Consider the following 7,941-nt stretch of genomic DNA (forward strand, 5'->3'; position numbering starts at 1 on the left):
CAAGGAGACTAAGTAATTTGAGGGAAGGCACTTTCAGACTGTAAATATCCTCTTCCCCAACAAATGTTCATCTCACGGCAAACAAATGAATGCATGATCATAAAGAATAGACTCTTCTGATGGATTAAGGACAGTGTAAGAGTAAAGAGCTTCAGAGTCTGAAAGTGCCAGGAAGAATGATCCAAAATAAATCGGATGCATAGAAGTTAAGATGGCCGAGGAGTCAGGAGGCCCTAGGCTTGCCTCATCCCTCCAACACAACTAGGTAAATATCGAATTTTGAAACCCAAGAAATCCATCCAAGGACTGAGAGAGCAAAAATGTACAACTAGAGGTGAAAAAACTGCCACCTCACGGAAGGTAGGGGCTGCAGAGAGTTGATTTGGGGGAGAGAAGAGCTGTGGGTGCTGCGATGGGGAAGGAGCCCTAACTGGGCAGAGAGTGTGAGAGTGAGGGAGAAAGGAGAGAGGTAGAAAGAGTGAAAGCATGTGCAGGCAATTGCACAAGAAAAATTCTTCCCCAGAACCGTGGACTGGGAAAGGGAGACGGGCTGAATACCGCCAAGTTCTTCGAAAGAGCGAAGCACAGAGCTTGAAGTTTTGGAGGTCTGTGCCGTTGCCTGGGTCACACGTGGTGGGCTTAGCAGTGCTGCAGGGGGGAAAGAGGGCAGACACCCAGGAGCAGGCAGTGTGTTCTGAGGAGACCCCGGGTCACACAGAGAGGAACAAGTCCCCTGTTTGGGTACATTTTGGAGAGGCAGCATAGCCCCTATGGGGGGCAAAAGTCTCCGTGGGCACCAATGAGCTGCCCCATTCACTGGAATAGAAAGAGAGTCACTGGCTGAGGGCAGTGAGCCACGGTGCCAGCTTTCTACTGCACTTTATCATAAACTCTGAAGTTCACGCAACTGAATTCTGGGGAAAGCCAGCACCCACCACAGCGCAGCGACACCCTCCCCCAGAGGATCAGCATGGGTCAGCACTGCGCAGATGGCTAAAATGTGGAGTTCTGAAACCCAGCCACGTGCCTGAGATAAAACACAGGAGTGCTGTGCCACCTGGCAGTGGGCAGCTCAGATGCAGGCAGAGTAAAGGTGGGGATCTGGCAGAAGCCAGGGACACAAGAGAGGTGATTGCTTGCTCTTCTTGTGAGGGCTTCCAGAAGAGTGACAGGTGTGAGATCCCCACTCCGGGGACAAGAGAGTGGGGCCATGCCTCTCACCAGTCAGCACTAACCAACTTCAGTGGGTAAAACAGCGCCACCAAGTGGAGGCTGGAGCCACATACACAAGTCTCCTACCACCTCCCCTCTGCGCCCTGCAGGTGCCTCACCTCTAGGGCAAGTCTACCTGAGAATCAGCAAAGCAGGCCCCACCTCCAGAAGACTAGCACAAACCCCTCACATGCACCAAGTCTACTGATCATAGGGTACTATAAAGCTTCAGCTCTAGGGAAATATTGTTATTTTTTTCCTTACAAAAAGAAAAGGCAATTTATTTTATATGGAACATACCTCAACATCATAAGGCAATATATGAAAGACCCACAGCTAATATCATTCTCAATGGGGAAAAAACTGAGAGCCTTTCTCCTACAGGCAGGAACAAAACAGGGATGGCCACTCTCACCATTACTATTTAACATAGTACTGGAAGTCATAGCCTCAGCAATCAGACAACAACAACAACAAAAAATAAAAGGCATCCAAATCAGCAAGGAAGAAGTCAAACTTTCACTATTTGCAGATGACATGATACTCCATGTAGAAAACCTGAAAGACTCCAGCAAAAAATTGCTAGAATTAATACATGAATTCAGCAAAGTTGCAGGATATAAAATCAATGTACAAAAATCAGTTGCATCTCTATACACCGATAATGAAGCAACAGAAAAAAAAATCAAGGGTTCAATCCCATTTACAACTGTACCAAAAACAGTAAGATACCTAGCAATAAACCTAACCAAAGAGGTAAGTAATCTGTACTCTGAAAACTATAGAACACTTATGAAAGAAACTGAAGAGGACACAAAGAAATGGAAAAACATTCTATGTTCATGGATTGAAAGAACAAACATTGTTAAAATGTCTATACTACCCAAAGCAATCTCCACATTTAATGCAATCCCTATCAAAACACCACCATTTTTCACAGAGCTAGAACAAACAACCCTAACATTTGTATGGAACCTCAAAGACCCTAAATAGCCAAAGCAATCCTGACAAAGAAAAGCAGAGCTGGAGTCATCATGATTCTGGACTTCAGGCTGTATTACAAAGCTGTAGTCATCAAGACAGTATGATACTGGCACAAAAACAGACACATAGATCAAGGGAACAGAATAGAAAGTCCAGAAATGGCCCCATACTATATGGTCAACTAATCTCAACAAAGTAGGAAAGAGCATCCAATCAAAAAACAGACAGCCTATTCAACAACTAGTATTGGGAAAACTGGACAGCAACATGTTAGAATGAAACTGGACCACTTTCTTACACCATACACAAAAATAAATTCAAAATGGATAAAAGACTTAAATGTGAGACAGGAAATCATCAAAATCCTAGAGGAGAACACAGGCCACAACCTCTTTGACCTTGACCAGAGCAACTTCTTACTAGACACATCACCGGAGGCAAGGAAAACAAAAGCAAAAATAAACTATTGGGACTTAAAGATAAATAGCTTCTGCACAGTGAAGGAAACAATCAGCAAATCTAAAAGGGAGTCTATGGAATGGGAGAAGATATTTGCAAATGACATATATGATGAAGTGTTAGTATCCAAAATCTATAAAGAACTTATCAAACTCAACACCCAAAAAACAAATAATCCAGTGAAGAAATGTACAGAAGGCATACATAGAAACTTTTCCAAAGAAGACAACCAGATGGCTAATAGACACATGAAAAGATGCTCAACATCACTCACCATCAGGGAAATACAAATCAAAACCACGATGAGATACCATCTCACACCTGTCCGGTTGGCTAAAATTAACAACACAAGAAACAACAGGTGTTGGTGAGGATGTGGAGAAAGGGGAAGCCTCTACCACTGTTGTGGGAATGCAAACTGGTGCAGCCACTCTAGAGAATAGTATGGAGGTCCCTCAAAAAGTTAAATTTAGAACTACCCTGTGATCCAGCAATTGCACTACTAGGTATTTACCCAAAGGATACAAACATACAGATTTGAAGTGGTAGAGATACCCCGCCGTTTATAGAGGCATTCTCAACAATAGCCAAACTATGGAAAGAGCCCAAATATCCATCAACTGATAAATGGAAAAAGATGTGGGGTGTGTGTGTGTGTGTGCGTGCATGTGTGTGTGCGCGCATGTGCGTGCGTGCTCCATTTCACAATGGAATATTACTCAGCCATCAAAAAGAATGAAGTCTTGGGGCATCTGGGCAGTTCAGTCAGTTAAGTACTGGACTCTATCTCAGCTCAGGTCATGATCTCACAATTAATGAGATGGAGCCCCACATTGGGTCTGTGCTGACAGCACGGAGCCTGCTTGGGATTCTCTCTCCCCCTCTCTGTGCCCCTTCCCCACTCATGCTCTCTCTTTCTCTCTCCAAAATAAATAAACATTAAAAAATTAAGAAAAAAAAAAAGAATGAAATCTTGCCATTTGCAATGACATGGATGGAGCTAAAGTGTATTATGCTAAGGAAAATTAATCGGTCAGAGAAAGACAAGTACCCCATGATTTCACTCGTTTGTAAAATTTAAGAAACAAAACAGATGAACGTAGGGGAAAGTGGAAAAGAGAGAGAGGGAAACAAACCATAAAAGACTGTTAACAATAGAAAAAAATTGAAGGTTGATGAAGAGAGGTGGGTAGGAGATGGACTAAATGAATAATGGGCATTAAGGAGGGCACTTGTGTTTAATATGGGGTGTTAATATGTAAGTGATGAATCACTAGATTCTACACTTGAAAACAATATTACACTATATGTTATCTAACTAGAATTTAAATAAAAATTTGAAAAGAAAAAAAATAAGATAAAAAGGCATTGCTCATACATACACAAAACAAAAAAGAAAATAAATTCAGATATTATGATTATTGCTATTGTTACAATAAAATACAATACTGTAATTTTTAACTTGAATTAATGAAATTAGAGGAAGTAGAAAACCTTCAAGTAGGGTATCTACATTTTCATATTCTGTTATGTCCTAATTATTAGTATTAACGCAATTAATCACAAAAAATGAGAAGTATTTTTAGTTAGTTGTAAATAAAGTACCAGAGCTGTTTATGGAAATACAATGGGAAAGTCAAAAGTTTCTAAACATTTACAGCTGTGCATATTTGTATTTACATTAATGAAGAGAAAAATGTCTGTAGCTTAAGGACTTAATACCTGTATTATATATACTATTTCCTGACGATGTTTCTATCTAATTAAGCTGCTGAAGGGGTTTTGCATTGAACATGTAGGGTCCGTTGTGAAGGAAAAAACAAAAAATAAACCCAAAGCGACTAAGTGGCATGCAATTGGGTAGGTCTAGCATAGAATGATACTGATTCTTTCTGAAAATAATTCTAATGGGTGTGGAGAAGAGAGATACTTCTCACAAAGTATGCTGAAAGAGGCTAAATAGTTAAATAGTCAACTAGAACAATCTATTTTTTATGTTTATTTATTTTATTTTGAAAGAAAGAGTGAGTGGGGCGCCTGGGTGGCTCAGTCAGTTAAGCGTCCGACTTCAACTCAGGTCACTGATCCCGCCGTCCGTGAGTTCGAGCCCCGGGTCGGGCTCTGGGCTGATGGGTCGGGCTCTGGGCTGATGGCTCAGAGCCTGGAGCCTGCTTCGGATTCTGTGTCTCCCTCTCTCTCTCTGCCCCTCCCCCGTTCATGCTCTGTCTCTCTCTGTCTCAAAAATAAATAGGGGCGCCTGGGTGGCGCAGTCGGTTAAGCGTCCGACTTCGGCCAGGTCACGATCTCGCGGTCCGTGAGTTCGAGCCCCGCGTCAGGCTCTGGGCTGATGGCTCGGAGCCTGGAGCCTGTTTCCGATTCTGTGTCTCCCTCTCTCTCTGCCCCTCCCCCGTTCATGCTCTGTCTCTCTCTGTCCCAAAAATAAATAAAAAACGTTGAAAAAAAAAATTTTTTAAAAATAAAAAAATAAAAAATAAAAAAAAAATAAATAAATAAACGTTAAAAAAATGTTTTTTTTAAAAAAAGAAAGCAACAAAGAGTGAGCAAGGAGGAGGGGCAGAGAGAGAGGGAGAGAGAAAGAATCCGTAGCGGGCTCCACACTGTCAGCATGTGGAACCTGATGCAGGCCTCAAACTCAAGAACCTGTGAGATCATGACTTAAGCTGAAACCAAGAGTCAGACAATTCACTGACTGAGCCACTCAGGTGACCCTAGAACAATCTATTTTTTTTTTTTTTTAAGATTAATCCATTCAATTAAAATTACCTTGCAACCAACCACTATAGTAATAATTGATTCAGGGAAGAATCACCAAATGAAGCTAAAACCATCGGGTAGAAGCATGTTAGGGAACAAGGTTTTAACATAAGTTTCAAAATATCTCCTAACAAATAACTTCTAAGTTAAAAAGGGTAAAAAAGTATGTTTACAAAAGAGGAACATGGTGGACATGACTTAACCAACAATGTTGGGATAAACCACCATCACATACTTCCTGAACTGATGTATGAGAAAACTCTACATCACTTATATGGTAGTTCTCCTCCAAATCCACGACTTAAATCTAATAAACAGTCAAACAAACCAAAACTTGGAGATGGTCTAAAAAACAACTGGCTTGTGCTGCTCAAATATATTTATTTATTTTTTTGTTTGTTTGTTTTGTTTTGTTTTAGAGAGAAAGAGAGGAAGCATGAGTGGGAGAGAGAGAGGGACAGAGGGAGAGAGAATTTTAACCAGGCTCCCCACTCAACACAGAGCCCGATGTGGGGCTCAATACCATGACCCTGGGATCATGACCAGAGCCAAAATCAAGAGTGGGATGCTCCATCCACTCAGTCACCCAGGCGCCCCCAAAATAGTAATGTCATGAAAAACAAAGAAAAGCTGAGAAACCAACTGAGGTTAAAACAGTCTATAGAGACATGAAAACTAAAAGCAATGCACGATCATGGATTGGGGGAAAAACGGCTATAAAGGACATAAAGTGAGATAATAGGTAAAAATTAAACATGGACCAAATATTATATAATAATTCTGTATCAGTGTTACATTTCCTGAGTTTGATCATTGTGTTGTAGTCATGTAAGAGAATGCTCTTGTTATTAAGAAATATACATAATATGAAGCACAGGGTCTTGGGGTCACCAACTTACTCTCCAATGTTCAGAATTATAATAATTCATAAAGAAACAATGTATGGTGATAATCTTATAACTTTTTCATTGAGTGTTTATTGTTCACCACATAATATGTCAGGCATATTAAAGAAATAGTTTTTTTCCTGGGAGGACTTGGAACCCTAGAGGAGAGGAAGAAATGGATGAATTGTAATACTATGGGATGAGCAAAATTATATCGAAATCTGTACAAGGTGTTGAGGAACACAGTGGGTGATCATCCCTCTGCACTTGGTAAAGGCTTCAAAGAGCAGATGATGCTGGAGTTGAGACTTAAAGAAGGAGTAGAAATGTACAAGTGAGCAAGTGGAGAAAGGGAATTCCAGACATGGAACAGCATGAGCGAGGACTCAGAAGAGGTATTGGACACCCCAGGTAGAGCTCATCCAAGGCCTTGGGAGCTAAGGTTTTTGACCACAGGGGACCTGGTTAAGCCTTCTTGGAGCTCATACCCCCTTGCTGCACAGGCTCTGAGGGCATGCATCTAATAGAAACCTTTGGCTTTCTGAAATGCATGAACTCAGAAGGTGGGATATAAGAGGGGATCCGGGTAGAATTTCTCAGTATTCATCCATAAACTGCCTTAACTTCATTTAATTAAACCAGCAGTGTTTTATATACAAGTCTCCCTCAAGGTTTCTATTCTCCCTCTATGGGTCCCTCAAAAATGAAATGAAAAGATGCCATCTCTAACGTTCTATGCCACTGGTTCTTAGCCTGAGCATTGAGTCAGAATCACCCAGAGGACCTGTTAAAACCCAACTTCCTGGACCCCGTCTCCAGAGTTTCTGATGTAATAAGTCTGAGTGGTGAGAATTTGCATGCTGAGTGGAATCAAGGGACCACACTTTGAAAACCATTCTTCCATGCATTTAGCATGCAGTGGTTCCCAACCAGGCAGATGTCTGCTCCACTGACTTTCAACAGCATCTCTAGCTCCACAGGGAAGAAAACCAGTGTCTCTTATCAATTACGTGGGGAAAGGGAAGAAACGATCAATTTAAAATGTTTTCTTTATATATACATGACTGAGAGGTAAGCAGAAGCTTCAGAATATTTAGATGAAAGATCCAATGCAAATATGAAAAATCAATTTAATACATTTTTCAATTTGCCTTCTAATTATACTCTATTCCCAGAAATAATGAAGAGCTATGTCCTTTCTTTTTTTTCCAAATTTTTCTGGTCATTTAAACAGGATTCTTTCAGGCAGTGTATACTTGGCTTTCTTACAAGATAGTCTTGGAGTATACCACATCTGGGCAACAGGAAGCTCCAGGAGGCAAACAATTGGGGGACGTGAACAGATTCTTCTGTACACATCACATTAGAATTCACACGGCATGTTTAATAGTTAAGAAAAACTAAAGGTTAGCCTTAACCTATTTCATAAACATTAACATTTGCTTCCGTGCCCATTCACAAATCTTATGACGGCTTGGATATATACACAACTTTGTTGTAAAATATTTGAGGGAGGCTGTGTCAAACATTTCAATGACAATTAATGTGTTATTAGGCTCTAAAAAGAGAAAAACCATAACAAGATGCAGAATCTTGGAGCATTGCTCCAGGGAGGGATAAGGAT

This window comes from Panthera uncia, chromosome C2, assembly GCF_023721935.1.
Source record: "Panthera uncia isolate 11264 chromosome C2, Puncia_PCG_1.0, whole genome shotgun sequence".
NCBI lineage: Eukaryota > Metazoa > Chordata > Mammalia > Carnivora > Felidae > Panthera > Panthera uncia.